The sequence below is a fragment of the Sus scrofa genome, chromosome 9 (genome assembly GCF_000003025.6).
Source record: "Sus scrofa isolate TJ Tabasco breed Duroc chromosome 9, Sscrofa11.1, whole genome shotgun sequence".
NCBI lineage: Eukaryota > Metazoa > Chordata > Mammalia > Artiodactyla > Suidae > Sus > Sus scrofa.
The window spans coordinates 83,521,902-83,544,183 of NC_010451.4; the positions used below are offsets into that span (position 1 = coordinate 83,521,902).

Here is a 22,282-nt window from a genome sequence, read left to right on the forward strand (position 1 = left end):
GAATAATAAATAGGCATTTGTGCTGCATGTAATTTTGTAGGAAAAAAAAGGAGTGTTAATAAAGCTGTCATACTTGATAGAGGCATTTCCTAAGTCGTCAAAGGATTTCCTGTTGCTTCAACTTCAGCTTCTCTTTGGTAAACTCCGATTATTGTCAACAAGAATCTGAGGAACTGAGAGGATCTCTAGCAGTTTTAAGTTAAATTCTTTTTCCTGAATGAGTTATAGTTTTGTTACTTTGAGTGGTGGTACTTTTCTTGCCTTTAACAAAAATAGTCATTTAAGGTATATTTCCTATATGTATAATAATGTTTATTAGGAAATGGAAATTGGTATTGCTAATCCAGAAGGTCTTATACTCAATTCCCATAGGTATTGTATTTCATGTAGAAACTATGCTGCATGATGATTATCTGTGATGGATTAGTTTACTTTACAGATTATTTCTCCACTACTGGTGAGCATTTGGAGTATACTCTAAAAAACTGAACTGGCACCTATATTGAAAATGGCACTTGCAGAGGGCGATGCATTTTTAAACTACTCTACTTAAATATATTATCTGATAATTGTGTTATTTAAATTACTGTGTCTGATGCAATCTTTTAAAAAATAGGTTATGTATATAGTGATGAAATTAAGATATATTTGTGCTTAGTAGAAAGATTTAGAAAATCTGAAAATTTGGTAGAGTTTCATCCCAGAAAATTTTAGGCAATTACAGAAGTAGAAACCATATGTGTCCCATGTCATAAACATCAATTGACATTTTTGAACTTTCTTGCTTATATATCTCTTGACATTTTCCCTGTTGATTTAGCTCTCCTTTTGCGGTATGGCTCTTCTTTTCTTTCTCTGGCTGTGCCTTCTGAGTCTTTTTTGTCTTCTCCTTCCACTCAACCCATAAATGTTGACATCCTTCTATATTCGCAGCCCAGGGAGCTCTCCTAAACTTTCGTGCAGTTATTTAACTCAACATCTCCATCTGCGTTTGAATGATTAATTTATCCTTCTCCTCTTTCAAAAACAAAACCAGACTGGAGTTACCTTCGTGGCTCAGTGGTTAACGAACCCGACAAGTATTCATAAAGACGTGGGTTCGATCCCTGGCCTCGCTCAGTGGGTTAAGGATTTGGCACTGCCGTGAGCTATGATGTAGTTCTCAGATGCAGCTCGGACTTGGCATTGCTGTGGCTGTGGTGCAGGTCGGCAGCTACAGCTCCGATTCGACCCCTAGCATGAGAACCTCCATGTGCAGTGGGTGTGGCCCTAAAAAGACAAAAAACAAAAACATAAAAACCAGACCCTATCATCTATGCTCCTGGGAAAATGTTCCCTACATTTGATGATTACATCAATAGCTAGTCCATTGTTTAAACCAGAAATGAGAAAGTCATCCTTTTTTATTTCTTTAATCTCTTCTGGTCAATCACCAATAACTCTTTTACCCTGCAAATAGTCTCACATCTGTCTCTTTTATTTTTCTGTGTTCTCTACTCATGCCAGAAGTCACCTCCTCAGAGAACAATACAGAATAATATCAAGAGTATTGCCTATAACACTTATAATCTTATACTTGCATCATGTTTTCTATCTCTTCTTCTCTGTCACCACCAGATGTTAGAGCTTTCTAGGCTATATATTATATTCCATTCTAGTCTTATCTCCATGCTTGATATCCTCTTGTCTGACCTAAGCATCCACACAAACTTCTTCACAAACCCTCCACAACTACAAGATCACCCACTGTAATCAGAAAGCTCCCCAGTATTTTTAACTCCCTCTTAGAATTTTCTTTTGTCCTCCTTGCCTTGTATGACCCCATCTATCTATAAGAGTAACTTCTTCCTTTTCTTAACTTGAGGCTGTTTCATTTTTCACTCACCACAGGGTTGAGGCATACCACTTAGAATTTTTTTCTGTTATTCCTTACAATCCATTACTTCAACATCATTTTTTTCTGATTCATTCCTCTGGATAAATTACTTCATCCTCATTCATGCTGCTACCTAACAGTCTTCTTTTCACCCAAGGCTAAAACTTATAGCTAACAATTTTCTCCCTATTTATGTCATTTTTCTTTAAAACTTCAGTATGCACAAATCCTTTTCCCTGGCCTTTCAGTTTTTTTACTGTTCTCTTTTCCAACGACCTTTTCATCCATTCTATTGCTGTCATTCCATCTTATGATAATATGCATAAACCCTGTTATCACCAGAAACATTTAAAATAGAGACTTAAAGTAATGCACTGTGAGATCAACAACTTCATTTTTATAGCTTTTCTATCAAGTATTTCTTTGGCTACAAATATCTGACCTCATTGAGATAGCCAATGTGTTAACTCCGTCACTTTTTCAATACCCATCTGCTTCCTAGATCAGTCTGGATTCTATGGTCCATAAATAACATTTCTCTTTTGAAAGTATTCTCAGTTGGTTGTAAGATTCTCCATTTTACTCATCTAGGAAAACACTAGGTCTCGATGAGCTCTGCCATCTTCCTTTTCTATAGCTAAATTGAACTGTCCTGTAGTGACAGAGGAAATCACCCACCTGAACCAAGAAATTTTTGCTATACATTTTGACATTTTCCTTTGCAGATTTAACACTGTTAATTTAAGATTTTTTGATTTGCACTTGGTGTGCCCAATAGTCATATTACATATCAGACTGACTTCCCCAGTACCTGAAATAATATTATACCACTATCTTAAGGTGGAAATTGGCTAACGTCTCTCCAAATCATTTTCTTTTTCTCCTGAACTCACAAGTGACTATATTCCCTTGCTTCTTTTGCAGTTAGAAGTAGTCATGTTCCTGAGTTCTGGCCAATGGAATGTAGGCAGAAGATATATGTATCACCTTGGAACTGGCCCATAACAATCTCCTGCATACAATCCTTCTCTTTCCTGACCTGCTAATTGAATGGAAGAGCACAAGGAGCACCTAGAAGATGAAGTCCCAAGTTGGAAAGAACCTGGGACCTGAGTTCCTATGAGGAAGACAACTTGCCTATTAGGAACACTTACAGTGATTTTCTGTACACAATAAATACATGTCTTTTGTTCTCAGCTGCTGAGAATTTGGGATTTGTTTTGTTATAATAACTAGTATTTTTATTATAATACAACATCCTTTCCTACTACTGTATTTTCAGGTAATACACAATGCATTAAGAATACTGAAGCCACCACCATCCAATTACCTCCATTTTCCATCCCTAACCCTACAACCTGTTTACATTTGTACCCATTTTTTCCTTCTTCTCTTTTGTTACAATGGAATGATTAGCCTTCCTTGTTTCTAAGGATTATTTGCTAGAGCTAGAACTGTGGGTTCCATTCTTTATAACCTCTTTAACAAACTGGTCCTTCACTTAGTTATCTCCATCTCACCAGCAGTATCAGTTTCTAACTATCTAGGATCTTTCCTGTCAGAATAGAAAAATGTTTCATTTATTTTAATAAAAACCCTGACTTGAGTCCACATTTCCTTCCAACTATAGCATTTTCTCCAACTCACTCATAACCAAATCTTTTCAAATACTCTCTACATTTACCCCTTTTATCACTTTATTTTCACGCGTGTTTTATAAATTTTTCAACATGAAAGTGGGGTGAGGGATGCCCTCAAAGCACAGGAGAGAAAAAAAAAACAAAAAAGAAAATTCACATCTCTGCCACTCTTAGTTAATGCTGGTTAACATTATGAAATTATACTTTTAATTGTTTTATTTTCCCTTTTTTTTCTTTTTCTTTTTTTCTTTTTAGGGCCACACTTATGGCATATAGAAGTTCCTAGGCTAAGGGTCGAATTGGAGCTGCAGCTGCTGGCCTATGCCACAGCCACAGAAACATGGGATCTGAGCCATTTTATTTGACTTTTAAAAACTCACTTTATTGTTTTTCAAAGGGATAAATACAAATTATTAAGTACTCAACTTTTCTAAAGAAATGATGGAGATGAAAGTTTTGAAAAAAAATCTCCAAACACCACTCCCCTGAAATCATCTTCATTTACACAAATGCATGTATCGTTCTCTATATATTAATATGAATACTTAATATTTTTTATAAAAATGGAATCATATTGTATGCATTTTATATATTTTACTTCATTTGAATTTTGCTATTAAAATGCTATACTCTGCAAACCTATGACTGACTTCTATAAAAATAATTATTCTCAATATTGTTTATAATCAGTTTGGGTTTTTTTTTAATGTTTACCAATAATGATTTTGAGCTTTTGTTTTTCTCCAGCTTTTTTCTTTCACATTTTTCTTAATTTTCTAGATTTCTTTGTCAAACATCTTTCCCTCCAAGAAGAATATTCAGGTTTGTGTATTTCCTGATATTTTTCACATTTGAGAATATATTCCTGTTGCAAAGTACCTGATATGTTCTTTGGCTGGGTATAATATTGCTGGGTAATACTTTTCTAAGAGTGTTATGGAAACCACTTCATTGTCTTCTAGCTTTGAAAGTTGCTGAGAACTTTGATGTGTGCCTGATTTTCCCCTGCTGTAGGTGATTTGATTTTTAATTCTAGATGCCCTAAAAAGTTTTCTTTAAAATACTACTTAAATATCTGATTTAGAATATAGTTTGATCTTGAGATTTCTATACCCAATTATCCTTAAATAGGGTTCTCTTTCAATCTGTAGGTTTAATTACTACTTTATTTTGGGGAATATATTAAATTTTAAAATAATCATCTGTTTTAATATTGGATTTTTCTACTTTAAGAACAAAAATTATACCTAATGTCAGTTTATTTTACTATAATATCAATGTCCAATTGTTTCATTCTGTTTAAGTTCCTTTTTATCTACTGTGATTATTTCAAATCCTTTATATCAGCAATCTTATATTTAGTTGTGTCGTTTTTGTTCTTTGCTTCTAATTAATGTATTAATTCTGTTATGATGTTTTAATCTTTATCTCCCTTTACCTTTGCAATCATTTTTAAGCCATTTGTTACCTTATTTCATCTTGGAGCTCTTACTTTATAGAAACCACCTTTCTTAATTTGTTCTAAATATGACACGATTGTGAAGAACTTCCTTCAAGCTGTGATTCCTTCTGGATGGGCTCTTTTTCTTGCTTTACAGTGCTTGCTTTCTTATCTGGAATTGTCTACCATAGAGTATTTTCTTAATTGCCATGGCAGTTATTTTTTCTTTCTTATTATGGTTTGTCCCTATCTGGGCATGCTTTTGCTCAGGTAATTGTGAAAGTAACTTGGTTTTCTTCCTGCAGTATTAAAGCCAGCTTTGCTTTATTTTCTCCCTGAGATATGCTATAAAGGCTGGATGATTGTCTCCATTCAATTTCTGTGAGACAGGGAACCGTCATGAAGGGTAGAGATTGTGGTGCCATTTGCAGAATCTCTGCCCTTTCTTTTATGGGTTTTTGTTTGTTTGTTTGTTTTTTGGTATGTACTACCGAGGTTTACTCTTCTTCGTTGTAGACAAGGGCTAAGTGGAAGTTCAGTGAGTTTATACAAATTTTAGGGCTCTTGCTGTGGAACATTATACAAAATTATGAAAACAAAATTACGTTTAGTGCCTCAGAAAGGACTCACCTAAGTGAAGAAAATCTGAAGCTTAAGCTTTATTAGACTCCAGTAAATCTGCCTTAACTAGGTGTTGCCTTAATTCTGTACCCTTGTGACTCAAGATTTCTTTTCTCAAGCAATATATAGTCATGATTTCCTCCTATCAGTCATTTTCTTCGTTTTCTTTCCTTACTTTCCAGCACTCTACAGTCCTTGACAGATGCTATTTCCTTTGCTTCATAATCAGAAAAAGAAAAACATACCACTATTAGTGGTTTAACTCAAGATTTTGTAGTTTTATTCAGGATTGTCTGTGCAAATGCCAGCATGTTTTGGTTAGTGTTCTCCAGAGAAACAGAACCAATAAGACACATACTGATATACATAAAAAAGATTTATTATAGGAATTGGTTCATGTCATCATGGAAGACAAAAAGTCCTAAGATCTGCTGTTTGTAAGCAGGAGAATGAGAAAGGCAGTGGTATAACTCAGCTGGAGTCCAGAGGCCTGAGAAATGGGTAGGCTGCTGATGTACCCAGAGTCTGGAGGCCCAAGAACTGAGAGCTTCAATGTCTGATGGCAAGAGAAGATGAATGTCCCAGCTGAGGAGAGAAGGATGGTCTGACTCTCCTTTGGCTTTTGTTCTTTGTGCCCTCAAAGGACTGGATAAGGTCCACACACATTGGTGAGGGCCATCTTCCCTGCTCAATCTACTGATTCAATGCTAATCTCCTTCACAAACATACGCACGAATACACCTAGAAATTATGATTTACCAGCTGTCTGGGATCCCTTAGCTCACCAAGTTGACAGTCAAAATTATCATATGGAAGGAGTGGATCTATGCCAATTTCTCTTTCTACTCTGGTATAGAGTCCTACAATTTTTTCTTTTTCCTATCGATTAATTTAGGCTATTATTGCTTGTCTGACTACTATTTATAAATTTTGTCATGAGTTTTACTCCTGGAGAAAAGAGAGAGATTGGGGGAGGAGTTTCTTAGGATAAAATTCTCTACTCACTCCTTAATCCTTCCAAAATGCTCCCATCACTCCTCTGCTCCTGTCAGGGGTACAGTAACTTCCTTGGGGAAAAAAACAAACACTTACCTGAACTTGTCTTTCTTGATCTCTCAACATAATTTACTAAATTTGTCCATTGACTTTTTCTTGAACTATTAGCCCCTCTGGGCTACCCTGAAATAAGCTGCTCCTAATTCAGTGGCAGGGATTTTCCTATCTTTTGGCTGGATTCCTCTCCATGACTTCTGAAGGGAAGTTTCCTTAAAAGCACAGTCTTGAACCAACTCCATTTCCTCTAAACTCATTCATTCCCAGCTTAAATACCTATTACAGGCTGGCGATTTCTAAGCTGATATCTACCAGCATGAACTTCTACTTTGAGCTCCATAAATGGATATCTGTCTGCAGTTAGCTATTTCATAGCTACCTTCAACTCAACTGAACAAAACAGAATTTTCCTTTTCTCCGCTCACATCCCTACCTTGCATGCCATATTATTTTGTTTTTTAGTAAACATGAAAAATAAATCATATTCTTGCTCATCTATTTACACTTGAAAAATAAAACATAAAGAATGTATATATATGTATGACTGAGTCATTTTGATGTACAGAAACTGGCACAACACTGTAGATCAACTACACTCTAATAAAAATTTGTATAAAAAGAAAGATATCATCTGCCTACACATGATGGATATTCTCTCCACTGTTCAGCTATGATCCAGATAAATTGTGAAAATAAAGATAATAAACTGATAACTTCAAGAAGAAGAAATATGGTTATGAAAAGGGAAAACTTTAAAGCAATATGAAAGCAAAATTTTAAACCAAACAGGATTGATACAAATGACAAAGAGATAACCAAAAATTAAAACAAAATACTAAAATTTAGAAAAGTTTAAAACTAAGAATTTATGTTAGAATAAAACAATACTTATTGTAAGAAAAATAGGAAAAGTCAAGAATTTTATCTTTAAGTGGTAAAGTTAAGATATATCTGATAGACAAAAGACAAAAGTTTAACATTTAAAGAAATGGAATTGAGAGTTAACAGAAGAGAGGCAAAAAAAGTAAACAAAAAGCGTTAGAAGAGGCAGGAATTGCATATTATGGAATGATTTTTGAGGACTATCCAATTTCCTCTACACCTTCTGCAAATATCATTGTCTCTACCTTCTTTTTCAAGATTTGAGAGATAGGAGCCAGGAATTATCATTCCTTCATTTTATTTTTCATTTTACAGTGCATCACGTCAATCTTTTTTTTTTTCTGATATACTCTCAAGCTTATGTTGCCATTTTACTTTTTTCCCCTTTCCTTTAGAAAAGAAACCTCTAAAAGATTGTCTAAAAGTCTCCAAAGTTTTAGCATTGTTTTCATTGTACAAATAAAACTCAGACAGCAAAGTACTAAGCATAATTTATATAGTGAATGGGTATGTGTTCAACATTCAAGAGCAAGGAGTACCATTATGACTATGTAAAAGCAAATTAAGGTTGACAGAGATTCCCAGTCATGAAGAGTTTGAATCTCTCTATTGCTCTGCAACAGAATCGTTGAGGTTTACAAGGTGCTTGAACACAAGTGGGTTTGCTCCTAAAACCACAGTAAATCCCATCACTGCTCTTTCTACTTCCAACATACAGCGAATGAACACCTTTTCCCTCATTCTCTCAAGCAAGGATTCCTCTCAGAGGCTCAGAGATGAATCTCACTCACAGCAAATTTAGCCATAAAGAAACTTATTGCTGCTCTCAGGGTCTCATGTTTAGGAGCCAGGCTTCACAATATCCTGTCTCCACTGTTCCTCTGGTCTGATGAGAACCAACAGGGGCTGTACATTATCACCAAAAATACTATATTAACCTCACAAAAACCTCTTCCCTTCCTAGTCAAGGAAGATTAAAAGTATGGCCTTTTGAATCCACCACATACTCTCAGGAGCATCTGCTCACTTCTACACACACACACGCACACACACACACACACACACACACGTTCACTCTTTCAGTCTCTTACTGTGGTGAAATCAACATCTTAAGGAAGAATTGCTGTGTAAACAAGATGTTCTTCTCTGAATCCCTTTTGTATTTTGTTCCGAGTTTTGCATTATTGGTCCCACTTGTGTGGCTCTCAGTGCTGCTGTTCTATAACTGTTTCTTTCTGCAATTGCTCAGACTTTGTTACCAATATTTCTCTGGTTCTAGCTGCTCTGGACACTGTTGGAATCAGTAACACCATTTGTGCCTTCATTGTACACTCTGCTTAAAATTCTTCTTTGACCCTTTAAAAGTATAGGGTCTTCTCTCTTTGCCTGTCTGTATCTTCACTTTGAATATTTTCTTTGCTTTCTTCTATACGCTTCTCCCACTCAGAAAAAAAAAAATAAAAATGGGAGGAATAGTATGGTCTGACCTGTCTTTTACATAAAAGAAAGAAGCTTTCAGATTGTCTTTGACCTTGAGCCTTCTTTTGATACTTCTTGGATTGCAATATTAAACAGCACTTCCGTTCTCTACTGTACCTAAAATGGCACAAAACTTTATAGCATAACTATTTCCTGCCCACGTCTCTGTAGGCTATGTCAATAGATTCCATATTCAGCCAAATCACAAAGATTTTAATTAGGAAAAGGCTCATCAAAGAGAGCCTCCATTTTATTAGCAGACCCTCTTCTCTTTATTAAAAAAAAAAAATGATGGCAATGTGTCCTGTTAGCAGTGAACTCTGCTCTTGCCTAGTCTGATAAAGCTCAGGTTGGGCTTCTCTTGTCTTTCCTAGGTTACATGTTTGAGTTTTTCTTTCTTCCGTGTTAGGGAAAAGATTGAGGAGAAAAAAAAAGCAATGGGAATTAGCTCTTCAGATTTCAAGAATTACCTAAGCCTTTGAATTTTTCGTTTTTGTTCTGGAATAATTTTCTGGGTGGCTCAATTATTTAATTCAGACAGTCTTTTCAGGCAGAATTTTTCACGATCTAAAATGCATCTTCTGGTAAATGTTTAAATATAAACTCAGTGATACATTCCTGCAGTAATCTTCTCTAGCCTGCTCAAAAAGATTACTATTTCTTTATTCTTTAGAAACATTTGAATGAAACTTTTCAACTTCTCCATAATCCTCTTAAAATCCAGAGCCCTAAAAGGGAGGATGAGTCTAAAAATTAATTATCGGTTGGTAATTTCTTTTCTGTAAGTTATTAAACTGTCTATCATATTGAACTATCTTATATTAGGATGCACTATGCTATAATAACAAGTTAGCTCTGCTTTCATGCCCACAGGCCACTCCTATTCTTATAAGTTGCATAGAATAAAAGTGACAATCATGTTGCTTGTCAGCAATTGGGAACAAAATACTTTTTCATAAGAAATCACTTAAAATGTCTTCCAATGCAAATTGAGATGAGAATATCTATTTAATAACTAAACTCTGGGAAAAGTCCTCAGCTGTCTGGATATACACTCAACAGAGACATTCTTGGATAGCTCCTTTCTGTTATTTCTTATATTATTAGCACTATTTTTGAAGTTTCTGACCTTCAATGTCAGAGAAATTTCTCTTGATGCCAGTCTTTGATCCATGTGCACTGAAATTCAGTTGGAAAGTACAGCATATTGAGTAATAAAAAAAAAAGTGCAGCATAAACCTAGGTTGAGAGAAGCAAAGATATTTATAGGTTTGAAAATTTTTGCTGGTCTTGGCTAAACATTTTAGTTTCCAAATCTAACTTACTAGAAATTAAATATGAAATATGATAATAGGACATATAGCAGTTATCAAAGAATCACTGTTTTTTATTTTTCTTTATTATGGCTTAGATATGACATTCTGACATTCTTAATATTCAGAGAATGGCTCTCTCAACCCCTGTTTCTGCTCAGTATATAAACTTTATCACTTTATCTCAAGCAAGGCATGACATCATCTCTTTGCCTAAGACAACAATGTATCCTTTTGCTATAGAGAGATTCAAAAAGTTAGCCATGCTAAATATGATTTTGGTTTTATAATATAACAAATGCCGCAAACTGTATCGATGGCAGAGTCACATCGCTCTACTGCAGATAGAAAATGAGAGACTTGGAACTTGCTGTGCTAAACTGCTGAGATCACCATCATGCATTATTAATTAAAATAAATAAGAAATAAAAGAAAAAATGACTTTTGCTCCTGCTATTTGAAAAGTCTATAGTGCATTATGTAGTCATCAATTCAATTTATTTTACCACATCATGCATCCAGACTTAAACTATCTGGGTGACAAAATCTCTCTCTGACCTTGTCAATTTAAGTTTTCATAAAGTTTCCCAACCCCATATTCATCAGGAACTCACTTCCCTGAATCTTATATTCACAATCACAAAGCCTTGGAAAAAATGTTAAAGTTGCTGTTGTTGATGGGTTATTTCAAAATAACTAAAAATAATATGAATTGAATCTGTCACTTGGAAAACTCTGAATGAATTCCACATTATGTTGGGTGACCTTGGAAGAAGTACTTAAGTTATGCCTCCTAGATTTCCAGATAGACAACTGAGGTGGTCAGTTGAGCAAAGCATCAGATTTTAGAGAAGTGGGGAGTTGAAGGAGGAGGAGAAAAAGGAAAGAAATAAAGAAAAAAAAGATCAATTTATTGAAAAAGCCAATTATGTTTCATGAATTTACTAGCTAGTAGACTAAATAGCCTTTAAGTAAAGTAAAAAATGAGCAAATTTTAATCTCCCAAATAATCTTGGTGATTTAAAAATATTTCTGCAAATTCCTGACATTCCTTTCTTTAAAAGGAGGAGCCTACCCTTGAATGTGGGCTGACTTGTGAATGATTTTTAATAAATAGAATGTGATTAAAAATCAAGGCAAGGTCATAAAAAGGACAGCTTTATTTGTTTCACTTCTAGGGGAAACCAGCTGCCATATTAGGATATTTAAGCAGCTTGAGGAAGCTTTAGATGGAGATCTGAGGTCTCTTGACAACTGCTGGCACCAACTCACCAGTCATATAAGTGAGCTGCCTTGGAATTGGATATTTCTGTTCTAGTCATTGAATCCAATGACTTCAGACTTGACCAACATCTAACTACAATATCATTAAAAATATGAAGCCAGAAATGTCCATCCAAGCTGCTTTTGAATTTAGGACCCATAGAGATCGTAAGATATTAAAATTATGTTGCTTTTTTCAGACTAAAGTTTTGGGGGAACCAGACAAGAACATTATAAGAAAATAAAACTGCAGGCCAATATCCTTGCTGAGCATAAATTCAAAAAACAAAATATTAGCAAAATGAACCCAATATAAAATTGTAACACACCACGATCAAGTGGAATTTACCCCAGCATACAGGAATGGTTAGATACCTGGAATATCAATCAGTATAATATAACACATAAATACAATGAAAGATAAAAAACATATGATCACCTCAATAGATGCACAGGAAGCATTTGATAAAAGTTAACATCCTTTCATAATAAAACCCTCAACAAAGAGGATATAGTAGGAATATTTCTTAACAGAAAGGCCGTATGTGACAAGTCCATAGCTACAATAATACTCAATATTGAAAATCTGAAAAGTTTTCCTCTAAGATCTGGAACAAGGCAATGCCCACTCTCACCATGTTTGTTCAACATAGTACTGGAAGTCCTATAAACATCAATAAATAATTAGTACTTAGTCATGATGTTAATATTTTCATTCTTTAGCATCTACTCCGAATTGATGGAGATAAATATTTTATACATATGTATTCTAGTATGAAATTTGTTCTTATATTTCTCTACATAAACTGTAAAAGAAAAATAAATTGAAAACAAATATGAATTCATAGTAAAGATGGCTTTTGGATATGATGGAATAAACCATCTTAAGGATCGTGCTTATTTCTGTTTTTGCAGTTAATTCAACAGACACGTATTAAAGTCCAGCTCTGTGCCTGGTATTGGGAATCTAGCAGTGAACAATGCCAACATTAAGGAGTTTACAAAGTTAATCTGTAATTAACTTATGCTATAATATGAAGAATTTGGAGGGATGAAACATTGTAGCTAGCAGGAAAGCCCTCTGCATTTACTTTCTTTGTCCATGCTATGCCAAGTTCTCCTCTATGACAAACTCCATGAGTGAGCCTGAATGGAAACCAATACACTGATGCTAAGAAAAAAAAAAAAAAAAAAAAAAAAAAAAGCAGCTGGAAATTAAGAGTGTGCCTCATGAAGTGGGTTATTTATCTTCTGGTACAAGGTCCTTGTCTCATCAAGAACATTCTACAAAAGTCCTTATCTTACTGCAGACTTACAAGAAAAAATTTCCTGATGGGCAGCCAGTCTTCTGAGCTTGTTTTGGATCCTATGGCTCTAGACTGTATTCCCGCATTATTGAGAGTTATCCACAGTATGATCAGCTCACAAAGGCTATAATTTGAGTGCATGCATTAGGAAAGACTAAATTTTAACATAAAAGGTGCTGAAAAATCCCAGTGCAGAGTATGCTTTGGGACCATATCCACCTCATGAGGTAGATGAAGGGTGAAATCTTACAATAGTTTTCACAGAAATGGTTTCTTTCAAAAATTTTTAATATTACACTATTTTTTCCTTTCATCTGTATCAACCATTATTTCTATTATACTTTTTCAAAGATTCATGTTGGTTTCATATTAATAGGAAAATAGTTATATTGCTGATATTAAATAGAATGGTTAGGGGAGAGAAATATCTAGGGAAATGCTTTCCTTTGTTGAGGGTTGGAGAAAGATAAATTTTATTCTTTTTTCTTCAGTATAGGCATTTGTTTTATGTCATTCTTTCACTTGGTTTCTAAAGAAAAAATATTTATTTAATATTAGCTGAGAATTCCAACTTTTAAACCACATAAACAATTTTCAAATACCTTAAAGCAGAGTAGAATAAAGGAAAGTTATTATTACATTAAAGCACTTAAAAATTATTCTCTTTGTCAGTGGGTAAAGATATTAGAATTTTAGAGCCAGGACCTTAGGTTTTATTTGGTCTGACCCTCACAGTTTATATACAGAAAAAATCAAAGTCCAAAGAGATGGGGGAAATAATGCTAGAATTCATCTAGCAGAGGTTCTCACATCTTTATTATCTTTCTGTTTGTTTTTGATATATTTTTATCAGCTTGCCAAATTTGCATTTGATGTCAGAGTTACTATTTTATTCTCAAAATCTTATACCATTTTCTTACTTTCCATCTGACTAGGCTAATGGAAAATGCCGCTCTTTCTCATAAAAACACTATGAAGCTACAGAACTAAAAATGGTTCAGAAAGATCAGAGGTTATTCTGACTGTGCCCTCAAATCTATCACCTGGGTCATGAGGGCATCATTGAAGGTGAATAATTAATACAACTGAACTGAGCTCTGCTTCAAGAATAACTGCACATGTATGGGTTATTTCTCCTCTACGCCTATTTTCTTGGATATATAATCAAGTTACTAAAGAATGGAATATGAAAATATTTAACTGATTGTTCCACTGACCGTAGATCATCAGCAAAACCCCTTGCATTCTTCAATATTTTTTTCTTTTTGCAAAAATTGTAATCAGCCTCCCCTGGAGTCATTTCAAGTGGCATAGGTTTGCTTATTCACATACTGCATATTCCTCTCCTAGAGGTGCAACAGGCCACTTTCTTGCTTCTTACTCTTGAAAAAAATCCAGTTTTTACTCCCACAATTCCATGTCTTGAGAATATCCTGTCTGGTATCCCTCCTTGCTGCAGCTGGTATCTGGCTTTCTCATCGCTTTCCTTCCTTCCTTGAAAATTTTAGTTCCTGCTTCACAGTCTCTCTGACACTACTCTTGCCGTACTTTGAAAGAATTGCAATATTCACATAGACAGTCCTTTCAATATCTTTGTCTAACGTTCTTTGACATCCTTTGAATACCTGTGTCTCCAGGTATTCACACTCTAGAACTTGTCATTACCAATAACTATAGTTCTGCCAAATTCCATTTATGAACATTCATTTCCCTCCAACAACCACATCCCATCGTTCGAGTTCATCTGGTCTAAAATCCCAACTCCAACAATTTATTTAACTCATAGGTCTATAACCCATTGACCCCACCACCTTTTATTATCCTCATCCATTGTCATAATTTCTACTTCCCTCCTTATCCTGCTTAAATTCCATGTTGGGTCATTGTTACCACTCCCTGACCTCCACTTTCCATCTTGCCTTTCACTCATTTTGCTCTACATTCTTCACAAAGCCTATATGTATCTGTTGACATCCAACTTGTCTCATTTTCTACTCCTGCCCAGACAGTACAGCTAAATATACTGGAGAAAAACACACCACATCTCTTTAAATATGACTGCAAATGTCAAGTGAGCTTTTAAGGATGCCTGAAATTCACATTGTATTTCCTCAATCTAGCTCTCTCATCTTCCTGGGTAACTATTTCAAATTGCCTTCTCTCTTCTCAAATCTCCAACATCTACTTTTTATGCCAATTCCTAGTCCATGATATAGCATGATAATTTTTCTTAAATGCTGAAGCACCACAAGAGAATTCCAAAAAGCCCCAACAAAATGCATATGCCTACTATCTCTGTCTGTGCCTAGGAATGGTCTTTTTATCATAAAGTGTTTGTATGCCAAATAATGACCAAGCATTCCACTTGCATAGCAGTTTCTACTCAGCCACTCAAGCACATTGCTTCTACAAATTTCCCCCTTTGCTCCATCATTGCTTTTTTCTACTCTACTAAGATTTTCTCATGAACTCAAAATATTGTTGTATCTTTCATCTTAAAACAATTCTCCTTGGGTTTTTCTCGTTTCCCTAGATAATACATCATATATGTTCTGCTGCTCAAAATACTAGTCCTCACTAGCACTCTCTAATTTCTCTTGCTTTTTTTTTTACCTTGAACTCATTCCATTCAAGTTTTCATGCTTCCAATGCCACTAAAATTTTTCTTGTCAATGTCACCAATAAGCTCTGTACTGCTTTTATTCTCAGTCTCCATCTACTGACCTATCAAAAGCATTTGACAGATTTAAAGAGTCTCTCATCCTTAAAACACTGCCTTAACTTGGCTTCCAGTATGCACAATGGTTTTTCTCCTAAGTCACAGGTTGTTCATTCTGAAGTTTTTTTGTTTTATTTTGTTTTGGGTGTTTTTTTGGCTGCACTCTTTTCTACTTGCCTATCTCTAAAATTGGAGTGTTTCAGGGCTCAATCTTTGGACCACTTCCCTTTTTAATCAACACATTTTTCCCATAAATCTCAACTTAAAGATTATTTAAATCTAGGCAAATTCTAAATGAACGTATTCAAACCAGACCTTATCCCTGAACTCCAATTCCTGACAACTATTTGATATTTTCACCTGGACATCTAATGGTCTAGTGGGCTTTTTCCAGTTAACATATTACAACATGAACCCCTTATGTTCTACTTTCTAAAATTAGATTTCCCTGTAATCTATATCATTACTTAAAGGCAAACCCATTTTTCTATTTGCTCATGCCAAAAATCTTTTGAATCATCTTCTTTTTCTTTAAAATTATTTTTCACAGAGATTTATTTACAAAAGTAGATTAGATTTTGCAACAATAAATTAAATGGTTCAATGGAGGACTGAGATACCCTCTGAATATCTCAGAGTGTGTCTTCTGGAAATCTAGTAAAGACATTTTTCTTCAAATGAAGTACTTAGTGTGCCCAATTGCAGAAGCATAGGTTTATGATTTTTATTTTTTCCACTATAGTTGATATACAGTGTTCTGTCAATTTCTACTGTACAGCAAAGTGACCCACATATATATATATGTATATATATATATATATACATTCTTTTTCTCATATTATCTTCCATTATGTTTCATCGCAAGTGAATGGATATAGTTCCCTCAGTTCAAGAGTGAGATAGTGAAAACACTGAGGGAATTAAGGGTGAATATAAAAGAATTAAGAGCAGATATAAACAGTAATGCAGATTATGCAACAGTTTGCATCTATAACCCCAAATTTCCAGTCCATTCCACTCCTTCCCCTTCCCCTTCCCCATCAAGCCTCCTCACTCTTATTACAGTTGTTAGAGTGCTTCTTATACAATATCAATCAGATCAGATCAACCCTCTGCTCGTGATTCTTCAGTGGCTTCTCATTTCACTCCATAAATAAGCCAAATCATTGGAAAAGATCTTGACTCCTGTTAAAACCTCTACCCTCATTTTTTACAACCTCTCTTATCTCACTTTGTTTCATCCACATTAACCTTCTTTCTCTTCCTTAGACAAATCAGACATGCTTGCAAACAAAGGCCTTTTTTCCGGCTTTCCTCTGATGGCAATGTTCTTCCTTGGAGACTCTGCCAGTCTTGGCTCAAACATCACCTTCCCTATGAAGACTTTTGGCAACTCTATTTAAAAATGCACCTTTCATGCATTCCCTATAATTCCTTCATATTTTTAAGAGCACCACCTAGTATACTATGTATTTTATATAATTTATGTCCTGCATTCACTCACTAATAAACTAAAAGCCTTGTGGAAGTATAGATTTTTGCTGTGTTCACAGCTATATCAACAGCTAGAATAGAGCCTAATACAGAATAGAGCCTGACACAGAATTAGTAGTGTTTGCTATATTACACAAAGTAATAAATGAGTTCAATTAATATTGCAGAATTTTTTTTATATTCATGATATATGAGCACATATACTAAAAGTGTGTGCCTTTTATTCTTTCAGAGGTGTTGAACATTGAGTGGTTCATAGCACAGGGCAAAGAAATGAATAAGAGTGGACATATAAGATCTTATGAAATTGGATAGATATGGCAGGCCAGCATGAAAATGCTTAGAAAACATGAGGACAATTACCATAGGAAAGGAATACTCTAACTTCTGAGCTAAATCTGAATTGAATAAATTCAGGTACCCACATAGCAGGGAACATCAGGTATGGAAGATAATTTTATGAGCTACCCATTTGTCCAGTGATTCAGACCAAGAAAAATGGGTAGTTTTATCAATATTTATAACTAAGAAGGAGCCAGCATTCATCTTTTATATAAGGTGCCAAGGAAAAGCAGTCACTGATGTGGGCATAACTCTTTGATGTTTTCAAACATATATTCACATGTGTTCCCTTATTTGACTTGGAAAACGGCAAAGGCTCATTTCAACTATATAGAAATGAAGTTTAGGAGTTATGTGCCACATCCAATGTCATATGGCTTTAAATGAGTAGAAATGGTATCTTTTCCAGGCTCTGAGTTCAAAATGTTTCCTGTTGTATCCTTCTAGGCAGTAAGACAGGCACCCTGATTGGGCTGAAGATACCCGGAGAGAGGGGTCTTCATCCCTGTTGCATGAAGTTGCTGTACCACAATTGGGCTGGGACATTCTGCTCCAAGGTACCAAGGGCTCTTTAGGGTGGATCGATTCTGTCAGTGAGGCAGGGCTCTGTAACTGCTCAACATAGGGTATTGCTGCTATCTTAGTCATCTACTAAAACATAACAATTTATCTCCAAACTTAGTGACTTAAAACAATAAACATTTTTATTTATTTCAGTTTCTGTAATTCATGGATCTGGAAGCATCATAATTAGGTGGTTTTGGCTTGAAGTCTCTTTTGACGTTGCAGTCAAGATACCTGCAATCATCTGAAGGTTGCTGGAAAGGTGCTGTTGGCTCTTAGCAAGAGGTTTCATTTCTGTGTCACAGTGTTTCTCCACAGGGCTGCTTGAGTATCCCTCTGTGATAAAACGTGGCTTCTCTGTGAGTGAGTGATTCAAGAGAGCAACCTGGAAGTCTCATTGTCTTTTATTATCTAGCTTTAGACACCACATTCCATTATTTGTGCAGTATCTTCTTGATGACACAAGTCAGCACCACTTAATATGGGAGGGCACAATACCAGGGTGTGAATATCAGGAAATGAAGACCATCAAGGGCCATTTTGGAGGCTGGCTCCTAGAGCTGCCCACAGGAGAATCAAATCTCACATTTCTAGCAAAACATTCTATTTATGAGAATATGGGTCTGAATGCTGAGGCTTGGATAAATGGATTTCTTTCTAATGTTATAACACTATCTGTTTTAACTTACCTGTTTTTGTATAAATAGTAGTTTTCAATTCCTACTTCCTTATCTGCATTCAAAATATAACTCAGCATTCAATTTCTCTGGGAAGCTTGGCAGATCAATCAATGTAAGAGCAAAATAGTGAGAAGACGGTATCTCTCTACTCACATAATAATAAGACATCCATTGCTGGCACTCCAAGAGTAGTAATGGTTGCATAATTCTCAATAATTTAACATTAAATATCTAGCAAGCATTACCTATTTTATCATATAGGTCCTGCTGATGTAGTGCCATCAGGTCAACTGTTTTTTAATCAATATAAATATGTTTTTGAGCGGAAATTGTGGTGAAACCCAAGTAATCTGTATATTTATAATGTAATTTTTAGGTTGGAAGAAGAAACTCACATGATCCAATTGAATTGGATTGATTACACTGATAATTTCATAACTCTCAGAGAGTTAGTATTATTTTTACTCGTTAACAGGTAAGAACTTGATTATCTATATTAGCAAAATAATTTGCTCAAGATCAAGCAATAAAAACCCATAATAATCACAACTGTAAGGTATAGTTCAAAATAATCCAGTCCAGCATTTAACCCTATAATCCCCCTTCCCTCCACTGCTTCAACATGAGTAACAGGTAGCTAGAACAGCATGCAGCAAGCTCTTTCTGGAAAGAGCCCGATACTAGGTATTTTAGATCTGAGGACAAGGCATTCTTTCACTCAAGTACTCAAGTTTATTCTTGTAATGTAAAAACAGTCATAGGCAATACATAAACTAATGAGCATGGCTATGTTCCAATACAACTGTATTTACAAAACCAGGCAGACACCTGGATTTGAGCCATGAGCCATAGTTTTCCAACCCCCAGTTTAGACTATGGATCATAAACTGGCAACCCCAGCCTAACATGAAAACAACAGTAATTTTCTTTGATTACTATTGAGTTCATGGCTGTTTTTTGTTTGTTTTTTTCAGAATTAAATCCATTAAGCAAACACATTCTTAGAAATACAGTCACCTTAGATTCTGTTGTTTTAAACGCAATCAGCTTTTAAACAATTTTGTTTATTGTCCGTGTCCAAATGCATTTGAGTCCAATGACATTTGGCTCAAATGGCCGCTGCATTGGGGTCTCTGTGCCTCTCAAGGTAACTCATTAACTGATTAAATGTATTTAAATGAATTAATCTCCAGATCCTCTCTTCTCTCTTAGTATATTACATTACTTGATCACATTTTACTAATTTTAATAGTTTAGATACCATCTCTTCTACCTGATTGAAACCTCTGAGAACTGATATTAGGTCTCATATACTTTTGTACCTCAGCACCAGGTACATTGTTTAGCAAATAATAAATGCTTACATTTTTGCTGTTAAGTTGAAAGTGAAAGTTTATCTTCTCCTTTTGAATTTCCTCCAATGGGCCTCTTCTGCCAATGGGAAACTAATATTCTAATATGACCTCCAAATCCAAGTCATGGTACACCCCCTCACCACTGTCTTCATGTTTTCTCTCAGGCTTAATAAATTCAGCTGTTTCCACGACTCTCACAGGGCATGGCCTTTGGACTCTTCAGTACCTTCACTGTCCATCATTGGATTTACTCCCAGTTGTTGGCATCCCTCTTAAGAAGCAATGCCCACAGCAGCACTCTATTGTTCAGCAAGACTTTATTTAGCACTTATTGCATGCCACTGCACTGGGCAAGACACCAGTAAGCCCTGTGCTGAACCAGGACGAGGATATCTTTGCTTTTTCTTTTTCCCCCTATCTTTTGTAAGTGTTCATCAATTATTTTAAGTATGCTGAAATTTAGGTAGAGATGGATGACAAGACCCTTGATCTATCAGCACTGTTTGCGTATGTTTTTTAGCCTCTGATCTTTCCACTAGTCGTCATAGTTCCTCAAATATAATGATGGGGCTCTAGGAGTTTTATCTGAACCCTTGGACATTATGTTTCTGGATCAGAGATAAAACTTTATTCTATAGTTGTATTGAGACAAAATTTAATAACATTATGCAAATTTAAAGGGTACGATGCCTTAATCTGATACATTAATATTATGAAATGATTATTACCGTGTTAGCTATCATCTCTATCACACAATATTACCGTTTCTTTTTCGTAATGAGAACATTAGAGATTACCCTCTCAGCAATTTTCAAGTATATAATACAGTACTGTTAACTATAATCACCAGGCTGTACATTAGTTACTTAAAACTTATTCATCTTATAACTGGAAGTTTGGACCCTTTGACCAAAAAGTGATAAAAGCTTAAAGCAATCAGTGTCCTCTTTTAAGGCTCCGTATCTATTTTTTACTTAAACTCATCCTAGCAAGAGTTTGTTAGGTGCTATGGGCCTCTTTTGGAATACTAATGAAGTAAGACTCCTTCATCTAACACACATCAGTGACAGTAGATTACTTTTCACAATATGCAAAAAAAAAAAAAAAAAATTCTAGAGACCCATAGAAAAATAATTGCAGACTGATGGGCAATGAGGAGATGATAAAATTTATAAAAAAGGAAACCCTGTGGCCAGTAAATTTCCTCAGTCATCAGAGAAGCCCTGTAATGCCTATGTGGACATATGTAGCTCCTTTTCATGTCTGTCTTATTTCTAACTCCCTGGGTATTTATGTACAATAAGAATGTGATGGTAAAATTTTTATTCCTGACACTTGTTCAGTTTTTTCCGTACTGGCTTCTCTGTTTTCCTTTTCTAGGTATTTCTTTTTCCGTGAATTTTAACTCAAACCATCACATTGTATTTCAGTCTTTTCTAATCATATATACATACACAAACACTGTCATTTCTCTTTATTTCCTTTACAACCCCCTCATTTCCCCTAACCAAAAGTTTAAAAGCACCAATAGAGCCTATGAAGGTTTCAACTTCTTATTATGAAGAGGCATGTTTCAGCTCTTTTCTAGAAACATTCCAACCTTCAGCATTGTAAATACTTATTTAATTGAATTAAAATGCATGATGTACATCCTGTCTTCACATGAAGTAACAAAGGTGGTAGCAGTGAGTGGAGTTGATATCATAAACAGGGATAGATAATACTTTCTTATTAACTGGGCTACCCTTGCCTCTTGAGTATCATTCACCAATGGGTATTTTGCAAATTTTCTGAGTAACGAAATTCATCTCTCCTATCACCTAGGACTCATTCTTTTCACTTGAGTTCTCCTTCCCAAAGGTTGGATCACTGTTTTGCCAACTAATATTAATAAATCATGAAATCAATTTACAACTAGCGTTTTTAAAGTCAAGTGGTAACTATTGAGAACAGTACGAAAGTTCCTAAAAAACTGAAAATAGAGATTACTGTATGATTTAGCAAACCCATTTCTGGGCATGTATCTTGAGAAAACCATAATTCAAAAAGATGTATGGGAGTTACTGCTCTGGCACAGTGGCTTAAGGATCTGGCACTGCTGCAGCTGTGGTGTAGGATGCAGCTGTGGCTTACATTTGATTTATGGCCCAGGAACTTCTATATGCCACAGGTGCAGCCAAAAAAAAAAAAAAGGTACATATACCTGCAGCACTGTTTATAAGAGTCAAGACATGGAAGCAACCTAAGCAAGCA

At 35.2% G+C, this 22,282-nt stretch overlaps 1 protein-coding gene across 1 annotated transcript in view; it reads right to left on the reverse strand.

Moving 5' to 3' along the window:
* ETV1 (ETS variant 1) overlaps positions 1 to 22,282 on the reverse strand; it is a 244,319-nt gene that overhangs the window by 199,084 nt on the left and 22,953 nt on the right. The window lies entirely within an intron of this gene.